The sequence below is a fragment of the Carcharhinus amblyrhynchos genome, chromosome 3 (assembly GCF_965287045.1).
Source record: "Carcharhinus amblyrhynchos chromosome 3, sCarAmb.v2.hapA, whole genome shotgun sequence".
Taxonomy (NCBI): domain Eukaryota; kingdom Metazoa; phylum Chordata; class Chondrichthyes; order Carcharhiniformes; family Carcharhinidae; genus Carcharhinus; species Carcharhinus amblyrhynchos.
This window is the reverse complement of record NC_137326.1, coordinates 138,311,733-138,326,445: the sequence shown is the minus strand read 5'-3', so window position 1 is coordinate 138,326,445 and position 14,713 is coordinate 138,311,733.

Genomic DNA, 14,713 nt, shown 5'->3' with positions numbered 1-14,713 from the left:
GATCTGTTCTAGGACCCTTGCTGTTTGTCATTTTCATAAATGACCTAGATGAGGAAGTAGAGGGATGGATAAAGAACAACAAAGAACAACCCAGCACGGGAAACAGGCCCTTCGGCCCAACGAGCCCGCGCCGCCAAAAGTAAGTTTGCTGATGACACAAAGGTCGGTGGTGTTGTGGATGATCTGGAAGGATGTCAAAAGTTGCAGCAGGACATAAATAGGATGCAGGGCTGGGCGGAGAAGTGGCAGATGGACTTCAACGCGGATAAATGTGTAGTCGTCCATTTTGGCAGAACCAATGGGATGAACGGGTACACTATCAAGGGCAGGAGTCTTAGTAGTGTTGAAGAGCAGAAGGATCTTGGGGTCCGGGTCTACAGGACTCTTAAATCGGCCTCCCAGGTGGAGGATGTGGTCAAGAAGGCGTATGGTGTACTGGCCTTCATTAATCGAGGGATTGAGTTTAGGAATTGGGAGGTAATGCTGCAACTTTATAAGACCCTTGTCAGGCCTCATTTGGAGTAATGTGCGCAGTTCTGGTTGCCTCACTATAGGAAGGACGTTGAAGCTATTGAAAGGGTACAGAGGAGATTTACAAGGATGTTGGCTGGATTGGGAGGCATGCCTTATGAAGTTAGGTTGAGGGAGCTGGGACTCTTTTCCCTGGAGAGACGAAGGTTGAGAGGCGACCTGATAGAAGTTTATAAAATGTTGAGAGGAATAGATAGGGTGGATTCTCAGAGGCTATTTCCCCGAGTTGAAATGGTCGCTACGAGAGGACACAGATTGAAGATGTGGGGAGGCAAGTAGAGAAGTGATGTTAGGGGTAAGTTTTTCACTCAGAGGGTGGTGAGTGAATGGAATCGGCTGCCGTCGGTGGTGGTGGAGGCGAACTCGCTGGGGTCTTTTAAAAGACTTCTGGATGAGTATATGGGATTTAATGGGATTGGGGGTTATAGATAGGTCTACGGATTGGTAGGTGTTGATGTGTTCGGCGCGACTCGTGGGCCGAATGGCCTGTTTGTGCTGTAGTGTTCTATGTTCTAATTAGCTGTATTTTAGTTTGGAAGCAGCTGCATGATATGGTTCATAAATGAGAGAGCAAGAGAGAGATCTCTTGATGTGACTACCATTCCCAAACACTAACATGAAAAGTGGCCCAAGTATCCAGAAAACATCTGTGGGCGAAGCATGTGGTTGGAGTATAGAGAGGGCTGGAAGTCAGGTGGACTCTTCCGGAATGCGTCTGTTGCTGTTGTACGCAGGCTGGCGAGGATGGCTTCAATGCCTGCATGACGTATAAGATCTGATTTTGCGTGCCCTATACTGAATATACAGGCTAGCGTCCGAATTGAAGAACTCTTCGTGGAGACCTTACTAGTTCATTCATTTTCTTCAGGAAAAATAAACTGCACTGTCTATTTCCTTGACTTATATACGTAAATAATGGCAATTGGAAATCGCATTTAGATTTTCAATGGCCGATATGCAGCGAAAGATGGAGTTTGTTACACATACACAACAGGAGGAAACATTATTGTTGAAAAAATGTTTTTTTATTTCTTTACAAAAAATGTGTATCTTGGCAATAGAGTGAAAATGTTGATTTCACGTTCGCCAGCCGTTCTATACCTCTTCTGTAATTCCTTTTCAAGTAACTCAATAGAACTGAAAGGCCGGACATGTGTGCTTCAGTCGGCTGGTACAATATAATTCATTTTGCGTTGTCTTCCAAAACGATTATAACTTCCAATCACTTAACCTCCAATATATTAAAAGGTAATTGAATGGGTCAAAAAAAGTAGTTCAACAAGGAGGGTAATAATTCTATGATCCTTTGAGGCTATGGAGTGTCGTCGTAAAAAACAACACAATCCAACCTGAACGCTTAATACTGTAATCACAGAGTGAAGGTAAGAGGAATATTCAGCTGAGGAATATTCAGTTGAATAACGGTAGACAGCTATGTAGAGGTGTCGGGCAGGACTGAAGGAAGGGAAAACTGCCAGAACATAATCACGGAAGAAAATATCAGCTGAAGGAAGAAAAGAACCACAAAAAACAAAATGCAGAAACCATATCTAATTCATCTAATTGCCAATAACTCAACCAGCAACATACCGCTTGTTGATTCAGTTTTTTTGACAAGTTTATTCATACAAAATTCTAAAGATACAGTAATTACTCAGCCTTATGTACAGAACTCTTGGTTTATTTTCGAGGCCAATAAATGCTCCGAAATCCACTCTAATATGCAAACATACGAATTTATGAACATTTTAATTAGGGGCATAATTAAGCATCCACCCTGGTGCGTGCTCCACCGTTCATTACGACCTTGGTTGATCTGCTTTTAATCTCAACTCTGCATTCCCGGCGACAGCCTAACACTTTTCATCCCCCTATCTAACCTTTTCTCACAAAACAACCCGCCGGTTCATGGTAATAATCTGCACTAAAAGTTTTTTTTAAAATATTGTACCTATCATTTGAGAAAACGAGCTTATGTGCACGTATTTCACATCCACTGCTCCAAAATGGTGTTTCTGAGTTAGGTAATATAGGCAGTGGCGCTAGTGAGGGTCTCAGTAGCTTTAAAAATTTGAAATGAGGCTTATCTGATAGCAGCAGCTGCCCAAAGGAACACACAGTTTCCATGCTTTCAGGAAGATGGATGCAAAACATGCATTCCTCTTTTGGAAGCATTGGAAAGATCTTAAAGCAGCGAGTTCCATGTGATGCTCCAAAGATTACATGACATCTGCATACACCTTTGCAGCCAGCTAATGTTCACAAAGGCTTGGATGACCTATTCGAATGATCATGAGGACAGGTGGATCCCATTCCTACGAATAAATATGCTCCTTATTCAAACATGCAATAGCTGATCAGCTACACAATTTAATTTGCTCGCTTTTGATCATTATCCTCCGATACCCTGACCTAACTCTTGAAAATTTGAAGGGTGCAGTTTCCAGAATTAAATTCCCCTTTTCTAAATGTGCTTCCTCGTTTCTAGTATGAATGTCCTAGCTGCAATTTTAAGTTGATGCCCCATTGATTTGGACTCTCCCACCTCGGAAATATTCATCTATACCAACCCGATCGAATGCGTTTAGCATTTTAAATGCTTCGATCAGACCGCCGCACAATCTTTTTTATTGAAGAATCCAGTCAAAATCACTGAAGACCGAATCCTCTCAAACCGGTTTATTGCAGCTTCGTGAAACTGTTCAGTTCAACACATCACTCGCTGATTGTCAGATGAAAGATAATAATGTTTTTAGGAGCTGCTCTTCGGACCTTGATGGCCCGGATGTTTTTGTTGATTCACAGTCTCCATTTCTTCCTTCAGATCACAACACACTTCGTCCAATTTAAGAGCGATGAAAGACAGCTTCTTCTCCCATTCTTCCATATTCTGAACCACTTGCCTAAAAGTTGTCTCTGTTGCACGCTTATATTTTTGAGCTTCTCTAGAAGACGGAATCCCTGAGAAATAGGGTCTCGGCTTCTCTGCCTCTGATGGTCCTTCACCTAATTCCTGCGGATTGACCACTCCGCCCATTGCTTCAGCTCCCTGCACCTCACCTTCCCTTATGCTCAGTGCATCAAGCAGTCGAAACCTCTCTGGCACGTTAGCAATGCCCTGAAGATCTGTCTTTTCTTGCTGTTCTTCCAAGTATGATGCCATTATGGTGTATGCAGTGATATGGCAGAAGATGGGGTCCAGCTGCTATTTCTTCAGTGAAATATCCATTGAGTGATTATCGAGGCAGCTATTTTCCTGCAAGACATTCCTTATGAAATGTAACAGAGGGTCGTCATCAACTAAACTTTTGGCGATATTCCTCCTATGATACGAAAAGTCTGGGTGTAAATATCACTGACACAGCTCGCAACACACAGAAAACTTAAAGTACCAATAATAAGTATTATTTAACTTTTAAAAACCGTCTTAAACATGGTGACTTCTCCACTCGATGGCTTCCCCATGCCTCAGCTTTTAAAGACAGTGCTGTCATTGTTTCTGATTCAGAACAAATTGTTTTTTCCTTCAACTAGCCAAAGATTTTATTTCCTTTTCCGCCAGCGGTGATAAGCTTATAAAGATCGGTATTAGCGTTCCAGTCGCATCCAGCAATGAAAATGATGACCCGTTCAAGCGAATTGAAGAGATTCCCCGATCATTTGTATTGGCACAAGGTGTTGCAGCTCTCCCGGTAACCCTATACTTGAAGGTGAATTTGGTCAAGCTGTCCATGCTTGGGGTCTTTAGAATATCATACTCACGCAAGGAGTTGGTCGCCTGAGATAGAGTCAGTCCGGCTTCCTTAATCGATGTTAATGGCGTTGAATGTATTCTAAATGCACTCTATTTGTGGAGAGTTAGGGACATGATCGCACAGTTCCTTTTGACTCCCCTATCATGTTTATTACAGACGCCTCGCTCTACCTCGGGTTTTGGTCAATCAACGGAAATACTTGCAACATAGTTATATTTGAAATGCATTCTGTCACTGCTTTACGGGATGTGCGTTCGTCAAGTAAACATTTTTGTTGCGATTCCAAGGCTGAATAATATGAAACTGAAGTTTCTCCAACTTCCATTTTTCTGTAGGGTAAAATTTCTTAGACAATTGTTGTGAAATGATTCAGGACTGGAACTTAGTGCTGTCAAACCAGCAACAACTGCAATCATTCCAATACGCTTCCATATTTCAATGTGGTTATAATTAAATGTTCCAGAAGGAGATTGTGGCCCCGGAAAATCATTGAGCATTATACAAAATTCCGACGGGGTAATTAGCCCGTCCATCGCGTACATTTCACCGGCATCACTCAATGAATAAGTATAGCTGGGGTAAATAACTAACCGGCAATGTGCATGTGAGGGCTGTGGCGGATTAACTACCACCCGGACCCCTAGGCTGAGCTTTAGTAAGGCCTCCTGACCTTGCCCCCTGCCCCACTCTTCGTTGAATAGAATAAAGTGGACGTTAAGTGACGTTAGATAATTTATATCCTTGTATAATGGATAACATGTATAACATCATAAAGTTATTTGAATCAATTACAACCCTTTTATTCATTTATTTCTCATTTACTTTACATTTGTACTTCAAAAAGCTTCCGTGTTTTTTGGATGACAAAAGTGTCGACAACAGCATGTAAATCAACAGGTCGAATCATGCCTGATTCAATGTGCATGAGTACCAGATGTCTAAGTTTCTCATCGCACACTGTTGAGCGTAAACGGATTTTGATCCTCTTCCGTGTTATTAATGCAATATGATAATGAATTAGAACTCTTTGGCTGGTGAGTGGTGACAACGAGTCATTTGTCACATTGTAAACAACAATGGCGGCGCGCAAATCAAAGTCTGTTTTGACTTTTTCACAGGCGGTAAATGCGTTCAACAACAGTTTTGATGATGGATTATGCAGTGATGTTAGCGGGAATGATTTAGATGCCGAGGATTTTGATGTTGATACTGGTGAATTATCAGATGATGATCGTGAATTTGATGATAGCGCGGGGGGCAGTGGTGACAGTCATCGTGCTGTGTTGTGAGACTAATGCTATGTAAGGGTGAATGTTGTAAAAAAGTACTATATGTAACAAAGTGTGCACTAAAATAAGTATATATACATGCTATAGCATGACAATAAACTCTTTGCAGCATCTATTTTGTATTTTTTGCGTGTAGTACAAGTCCAGGGGTGAAGCTCCTCTATTTATAAGTACTTGTTATATTAGATCACCCACGGTGTATATTTATGAAAATTTATTCGCCTTTAAAAGGGTTAAACTTTTTTTTTCTCTCCGGCCCCCTCCCTTAACCAGTAGGCTTAAGACTGCTCAGCCTAATGGCTAATCCGCCACTGGTGAGAGGGTAGGGTAGGGATGGCTGGCGGTGCTTGGAACTTTTCACCTCATTGGCAGATTTCCCGCCGAAATGAGAAATGAAGCAAAGCTTTCCTTAAATTTCAAGGGAATCTTTCTCTAACCCAACTGTTTCTTTCCTGAACCACTAACTGTCCTCTTCCTATATCATCCCAAATCTTTATTTCTAATCCTAATGGGCTGACCTACGCGCTGGCTGCTGCACTTTGTTTTTATATGCCAGCGTTAGTCCAGTTAAGAGCAATTGTTTGTGTGGCGCATCTGACTCCACTTAGGATAAACATACTTCTGTAAGAATCAGGGTAGGAAAAAACTTTCTACTTTCATACGCACATCAGACTAAAAAATAACCCACTCAACTGTAAGCGTAATATTGTGTCAAAACCTTCTGATTGGATTCTTGCTCATAAATGTAACGTCAGATGTTCTCTGACTCTCTTGGCCTTGCATGCGGCTCAATGTCAGTGTGTGCGGACGAAAAACTTCGCATGACAGAGTTAAAATTCTTGCAGCTACTTTGGGAGATTGATGTCATTTTTATTTGTAAACAATATAGCAAAATTTGCAATTTATTTCATTTCATTTTACTGCAGGTCGAAGATTGAGCGTTTGTAATTATATCTGTAGCCATTGGCTGCGACGAGTTCAGTGGGAGGATGAGATTCAATAAAAAAATCAATAATTATTTTTCGATGATTCACGCAATATTTCTGCCTGAATATTTTCTTCCATTTTTCATTAAGATACGATTTATTGTCTTTGTTTGCAGTCTCACATTTATTTTTAGCACGCAAATCTTACTTTTTCATATTTGTTTTATTATTCGCCTTTTTGTGAAGAGTTATATGCATGTAGTTAGCCATTTTATGTACGCATCTCAGCGTAGTACATTATCTCAAGATTGGTTTATTACTGACCATTTTCTGTTGCGCTCATCTATCAGCTGTTGAGTCTTCTGCAATATGATTAGTTTCTACCGCGTTCGTTTCTGAACACAAAACAAAGCGTTCTGATAAAAAAAACACAATTTGTTTGGTGAAGATGTAATTGCCAGCTCACTAAATGTCCTTGTTTACCTGAGTGCCTTAAACATATGAGTTATTTGCCCATAATACATCTTCAATCGTAACCGCAAATTAAAAAGACACAAGAAAATAAAGGAATGGAGGTATGAGCCAATAGGTGAGATGGAAATGGAGGAGAACCTTGTGAATCGTAGTTTCCAGCTGGATCATGTGACTCTGTACTGCAAACACTATAGAATTTATTTTATTCGGTACTTGCGCATTGAGGGGGAACTCGGCCTAGGTGTTTTCGGAATTTTATGAAACATAAATAAAATGAAGTAACTTGATCAACCATTCTACATTGTGATCATTTCATAATCATTATTTTGATTGTCAGCTTGTTATTCAAGATTTACCACAATCTGCCGAGCTCTATCAGCAATTGAATTCATCCTATGTGAAGGGCAGAGAGGAGGATGACGACTCAGCTGAATAACAATGGAGCTCACTATCTTTCAGAGAACAGGAATGCAATTCGCACCGATCGCTACGTAGCGTGGGGTTTCATTTTGATATTGGCTAAAATAAATTTTGGTTCTATACTCTGGGGCGCAGCAAATTCAGCTCTTATTATGTACTGAGATGCTAAAATAAGTACAATTACCGCATTAAACAAGATAATGCACTTTACAAGTTCTTAAATGCAGCTGTATAGTCCGAAACCAATGACTGATTTTTTTTTTGCGTTGAGGCGGTGGCATTCAGACCATAAGATTGACAGTGTCGTCCTCCACTCGAGCGTAAAAATCTGATACCATAATGGCACCAGGGTGATGGATAATTCGAATTGACTCTGATAGCAATTCGGATCGATAGAAAGATTAACGTTATAATCAAGGCTCTTATCTAAAATGGACGGTCTGTCTCGTTTGCAATTGAGTTAAAACATCAAAATGGGCCTATCAAAATTACATAGAAGTTTACTGAAACTACAACAGTAGTAAGTCTCGGCGGTCCCGTTCCGATGCAGGAAGGTTTAAACTGATTCGGAGGGGGGGAGGGATAGTGAGGAAAGGGGGTGAAAGTGAGGGGGGCATAGTTGGGGAATGCAAGGCACGGCATAGTGGGGGTGGGGCGGAGCAGGGTTTGAAATGCGTGTACTTTAATGCGAGGAGTATTCGCAATAAAGTGGATGAACTTGCAGCGTGGATCAGTACCTGGGACTTTGATGTTGTGGCCATTTCTGAGACATGGATAGAGCAGGGTCAGGAATGGATGTTGCAGGTTCCGGGGTACAAATGCTTTAGTCGGAGTAGAGAAGAAGGTAGAAGGGGGGGTGGGGTAGCATTGCTAGTCAAGGACTGTATCACAGTGTCGGAGAGAAAGTTTGATGAGGACTTGTCAGTTGAGGTAGTATGGGCGGAGATTAGAAATAGGAGGAGAGGTCACCCTGTTGGGAGTCTTTTATAGACCTCCTAAAAGTTCTAGAGAGGTTGAGGAAAGGATTGCGGAGACAATCCTGGTTAGGAGTGAAAGTAATAGGGTAATTTTTATGGGGGACTTTAACTTTACGAATATTGATTGGAGTTGCTATAGTTCTAGCTCGCTAGAGGGGTCAGTGTTTGTACAAAGCGTGCAGGAAGGTTTTTTGTCTCAGTATGTAGACAGGCCAACTAGAGGTGAGGCTATATTGGATTTGGTGCTGGGAAATGAGCCAGACCAGGTGCTAGACTTGGAAGTTGGTGTGCATTTTGGTGATAGTGACCACAATTCGGTTACGTTCACCTTAGTGATGGGAAGAGATAGGCATGAACCTCGGGTCAGCAATTTTAGCTGGGGTAAGGGCGATTATGAGGCTATCAGGAGTGAATTAGGAAGCATGGATTGGATTAGGGGATTACAGGGACTGGGAACGTCTGAAATGTGGAGTTTTTTCAAGGAGCAGCTACTGCGAGTCCTTGATAGGTATGTCCCTGTCAGGCATGGTGGATTTGGTAGATCTAGGGAACCGTGGTGCACTAAAAGAGTTGAGTCGATGGTTAAAAAGAAAAAGGAGGCTTATGTTCGGATGAGATTGGAGGGCTCAGATAGTGCACTAGAAAGCTTTAGATTGGCTAGGAGGGAGTTGAAGAGTGAGTTGAGAAGGGCTAAAAGAGGACATGAGAAGACTTTGGCTGATAGGATTAAGGAGAATCCTAAGGCGTTCTATAAGTATGTCAAGAACAGAAGGTTGGTCAGGGCAAGATTAGGGCCAGTTACAGACAGCAGGGGGAAGTTGTGTGTGGAACCGGAGGAGATTGGAGAAGTATTGAACCAATATTTCTCTTCGGTGTTCACGCAGGGGGACATGAATATAGCTGAGGAGGACATTGGGTTGCAGGGGTGTAAAATAGACAGTATTACGGTTGATAAAGAGGATGTGCTGGAAATTCTTGAGGGGCTGAAAATAGATAAGTCCCCTGGTCCGGATGGGATCTACCCTCGGATTCTCTGGGAGGCTAGAGAGGTGATTGCAGAGCCTCTGGCTCAGATCTTCAGGTCGTCATTGGTCTCTGGTGTAGTCCCGGAGGATTGGAGGATAGCGAATGTTGTCCCATTGTTTAAGAAGGGGAACAGAGACTTTGCCGGGAATTATAGACCGGTGAGTCTTACTTCTGTTGTGGGCAAGGTTTTAGAAAAAATTATTAGGGATAGGATTTATAGTTATTTGGAGTGTAATGAATTGATTAGAAATAGTCAGCATGGTTTTGTAGCAGGTAGGTCGTGCCTTACTAACCTTATTGAGTTTTTTGAGAAGGTGACCAAAGAGGTGGATGGGGGTAAGGCAGTTGACGTGGTATACATGGATTTTAGTAAGGCGTTCGATAAGGTTCACCATGGTAGGCTTCTGCAGAAAATGCAGATGTATGGGATTGTGGGTAATCTAGGAAGTTGGATCAGGAATTGGCTATCAGATAGGAGACAGAGGGTGGTGGTGGATGGTAAATATTCATCATGGAGTGCAGTTACGAGTGGTGTGCCTCAGGGATCTGTTTTGGGGCCACTGTTGTTTGTAATTTTTATTAATGATCTGGATGAGGGTATAGTTGGGTGGATTAGTAAATTTGCTGATAACACCAAAGTTGGAGGTGTGGTAGATTGTGAGGAAGGGTGTCATAGTCTGCAGGGAGACTTAGATAGGTTGCAGAGCTGGGCCGAGAGGTGGCGGATGGAATTTAATGCGGAGAAGTGTGAGGTAATTCACTTTGGTAGGAGCAACAGATGTGTCGAGTATAGGGCTAACGGGAGGACTTTGAATAGTGTGGATGAACAGAGGGATCTAGGTGTGTGTGTACATAGATCCCTGAAAGTTGGGAATCAAGTAGATAAGGTTGTCAAGAAGGCGTACGGTGTCTTGGCGTTTATTGGTAGGGGGATTGAATTTAGGAGTCGCAGTGTAATGTTGCAACTGTACCCTACTCTAGTGCGGCCGCACTTGGAGTACTGTGTGCAGTTCTGGTCCCCGCATTACAAGAAGGATGTGGAGGCGTTGGAGAGGGTGCAGAGGAGGTTTACTAGGATGTTGCCTGGTATGGTGGGGAGGTCCTATGAGGAGAGACTGAGGGATTTAGGGTTGTTTTCGTTGGAAAGAAGGCGGCTAAGAGGGGATCTTATTGAAACATATAAGATGATTAGAGGTTTAGATAGGGTGGATAGTGATAGCCTTTTTCCTCGGATGGAGAAAGCTAGCACGAGGGGGCATGGCTTTAAATTAAGGGGGGGTAGCTACAGGACGGATGTCAGGGGTAGGTTCTTTACCCAGCGGGTGGTGAGGGATTGGAATGCCCTGCCTGCTGCAGTTGTAAATGCGTCTAGTTTGGGGGCGTTTAAGAGATCTCTGGATAGGTTTATGGACGAAAAGGGATTGGTATAGGCTAGTGGGTCATTGTTTTTGTAACTGGTCGGCGCAACATCGTGGGCCGAAGGGCCTGTTCTGCGCTGTAATGTTCTATGTTCTATGTTCTATGTTCTATGTTGCAAACGTTAGTTCAAAAGTGACAGCGGCCCAGATTATAAGGATACATTGCAAACTTCAGTTAATCCGTACAACAGTTGTTTTTACCTCCGCACCTGTTCTTTGTTCATAATAATATGGCTGAACTGGAACTGGCCTGGAAGCTTTCCATCAGTTAACATAAAGAACCACATCGGAGTTCCAGCATTTAAACACAATTAAATGATCAGTTTCCTCTCATGAAAGAACGTCCATAATTGTAGACCTCTCTTATAATCAAATATGTGTTATATGCTAATCCCCATCGCTCTACCCTTTCTACTTTTCCGCGCGATGGCACTTTACGGAGTAGGGATGCACTGATGGAGTGAAGGTAATGGGGACGCTAAGGCTGGTTCTATCACGCTGACTCCGGTGCACACGATCAGTTTGACAGGATGGTCTAGGATTTTCCATATAGAGCAGAATCTGGAAATCACGGCAGTCAGTTTCACAGATATAATATGTACAGAATAGAAAAAAAAATCTTGTTTATGCGAAACAGAAGATCAGAAGCCATTAACCTTATCAAGTGAAATAGTTTAGTTTTGAATTTCTAAAATATTAATTATCTAAAGTTTTTAACATGTGCTGGCAGTCTGACCTAAATTGACCTTATTACTTACTTCATTCACGAGGGATGCAAGTTCAGGGGGTATCGACTGGAATGTGGGGTAATATTTTTTATTCAGAGGGTAGTGACCGACTGGAATGCGCTGCAAAGGAGGGTGGTAGAGGCGAGTTTCCACACAACCTTTGGAAAGTACTTGGATGAACACTCGGCACGACATAACGCTCAAGGCGATGGACCAAATGCTGGTAAATTGGATTCGGCGGGAGGTCAAGTGTTTCACACATGTTGATGCAGACTCGATAGGCCGAACGGCCTCTTCTACACTGCATGATTCTCTGTTTCTTTAAATGGTCCTATTTTCCAAACTCTCCATCTTTATTCGACTGCCTATCCCACTACCTTACTCCCCGTGGGTTCTTATCTCTAGGCCTTCTTGTGCTGTATTATTGGACGTTTTTGGAAATCTAACCAGGCAACATCAAATGCTTCCTTTTTACCTTTTCTAGTCGTTACCACTTGCAAGACTTCTGATACATTTTTCAGGCACGATGCCCCCTCTAGAAGACATATTGATTCTACTTCATTATGTTATGTAGGATTCTAGAAGTACTGCTATTACATTATTTTTAATGCATTTTCACATTTGCCGAATGTTAGATGTTATGCTAACTTGCCTGCTCTTATCTGTATTTATTTCTCTTCCATTTTGAATAAGTATGTTACACTGGCAGTTTCCAAAACTTCTATTACTTTTTTCTCTATTGATGGTCATTGTTGTTATCTCCCTTTTCCCTCACTCCATCCTGTGTACTTTTGCTAAAGGGGAATAATACCCATGCTAATAGTTACGGAGGAAATTAGTAGCTATATGAATAACAATGCCCAGTGAAAGCGTTAATGGAGATAAATCACAAATGACTACTCAATGTTTAACTGTAGAACAGTAAACAGCTATATCCAGTCACCTGACCTTCAGATAAGAAAACTGGGAAAGGGCTTTAAACCATGTGTTGCAAAAGGACCTGATTCATGTCCTAACATTCAGACATGGTTTAGATACTTAAAGATAGTTGTAAAAAAAACCTAGTTAATGCAATTAGAAATCTCACGCCTATTGGATATTATAGTTAGCAAGGGTAAGGTGATTGTGATTAGTTTTGAAATTATGCTTTTTAGATTATGTAACCTTAATCAATGAAAGTAAGTGGGTAAGGAAAGCTCCAAGTTTACTGGCATAAGCTAATTACTTGTAATCAAATTTGAACTATAATTGCCCATGTGTTTCTGAGTTTTTCACTCTGAATGGTCAAATGCCTTCATTCAGAGTCCTATAGCTATAGTCCTGCAATACATTCTTGGTAAAACTACTCCATGGCTTTGTCTGAGTGCTTGAGAGGAACGAAAATTCAAATACAACTAGAAATTCATCCCGTAATATCTCTTAGATATTTAGTATCTTTGGAATGCCTTTAGTGTTTTCAACTGTGAAGACTGACACACCATATTTGTTTATCTCCTCTGCCGTTTCTTGGCTTATGACTAATATTTCCCGAGCACTTTTCTCTAAAAGACATACGCATATTTGTCTCTCTCCATTCATCTATTTAAAAGGACCACATTTTTGATTTTAGTTTACAGTCTAATTTTATCCGTTACCTACACCCTTTTTGTTAATTTGGCCATTTAAAAAAATTTAAATCGTTTCAATCCTCGGTCATGCCATTAACATTTGTCATGTTGTAGGAATTTTTTTTTTTGTTTCGTGCTACCCTTTATTTCCTTGGGTAAGCACGGCGCCTAATGTGCTTCCTAGGATCTTTCTTCCTCTTTGGGATATAACTTTGTCGTGAGCCATGAACAACTGCCATTACTAACCAACTGCCTTTTATGTGAAAATTCTTCTGTGATCCATTCCCAGTCAAACTTGCCGTCGTTCCATTATAATTACCCTTATGAGAGTTTAGTAAGCTGTTCGGAACTGAAGTTCCTCCTTCTCAAATGGAACGCGAATTTCTAGCATGATATGCTTAGTTTCCTAGAGCATACTCGGCTCTGATGTTGTTTACTAAACCTTTTTGCATTACGGATTAGCAGATCCAAAATAGTCGGATCGCTGGTTGGCCCGATGCATATTAAAATAACAAAGAACAAAGAAAATTATAGCACAAGAACAGGCCTTTCGGCCCTCCAAGCCTGCATCGAACATGCTTCCCGATTGAACTAAAACTCTCTACCCTTCCGGGGACCATATCTTTCTATTCCCATCCTATTCATGGATTTGTCAAGATGCCCCTTAAAAGTCACTATTGTATCCGTTTCCATTACCTCCCCCGGCAACAAATTCCAGGCGCCCACTGCTCTTTGTGTAAAAAAAATCTGCCATGTATATTTCATTTAAACCTTGCTCCTCTCACCTTAAACCTGACTCTTACACTCTGAGAAAAAGCTTGTTCCAGAAAACTGTCTCGTCTCCACACTGTGACTTCTACTTCATGGCCATTCTGCCAATATGATTTTCTCGATACACATGAAGTCAAATTTCATCAATGAGTAAAGTGCTGCCTTGCTCCAACCCTAATTATGTCCTGATTTACGCTCCAATTTACAGCATACCTAAAGTTATGATATCTACAGACTTCAGCCTCGGTGTCTTCTTCCCCTTATTATAATTTACCTCCAGCCATATGAATTGGACATCTTCCGATCCAAGATACATTATTACTATTGTACAATCAAACCTACCCTACTATCTTTTCCTTCCCGTTTTCCTGACGGATAGTCACAGACACGTTATTATTTAGTTCCCACTTCTGATCTTGTAACTGAATGAGCGGGCAGCCCAATCAGTCTCAATTTGTGCCGTTAATTCTTTTATTATGTGCCGAATAATTCGTGCATTTATAGCCATTAAATTCAACATATTTCCCCTTCAAACTATTTGTGTTTTAAAAATTGTTTGCTTACTCTGTCCCTCCCTGGTACCCCCTGGGTATTATTACTTGTGTAGCTGCCATGCCAAGTTGCCCTATCAGTTTATTTGATAAGCCTCCGGATCCCCACTCTAGAACCAAAGAACCTCGGGATCACCACTCCAGAACCAACCAAATTTCAAGCGATGATATTAGCCTTCCAGACGCAACCAGCACTCTATTTAGTTTAAAACCCTCACTACATCCATTTCGACACAAATG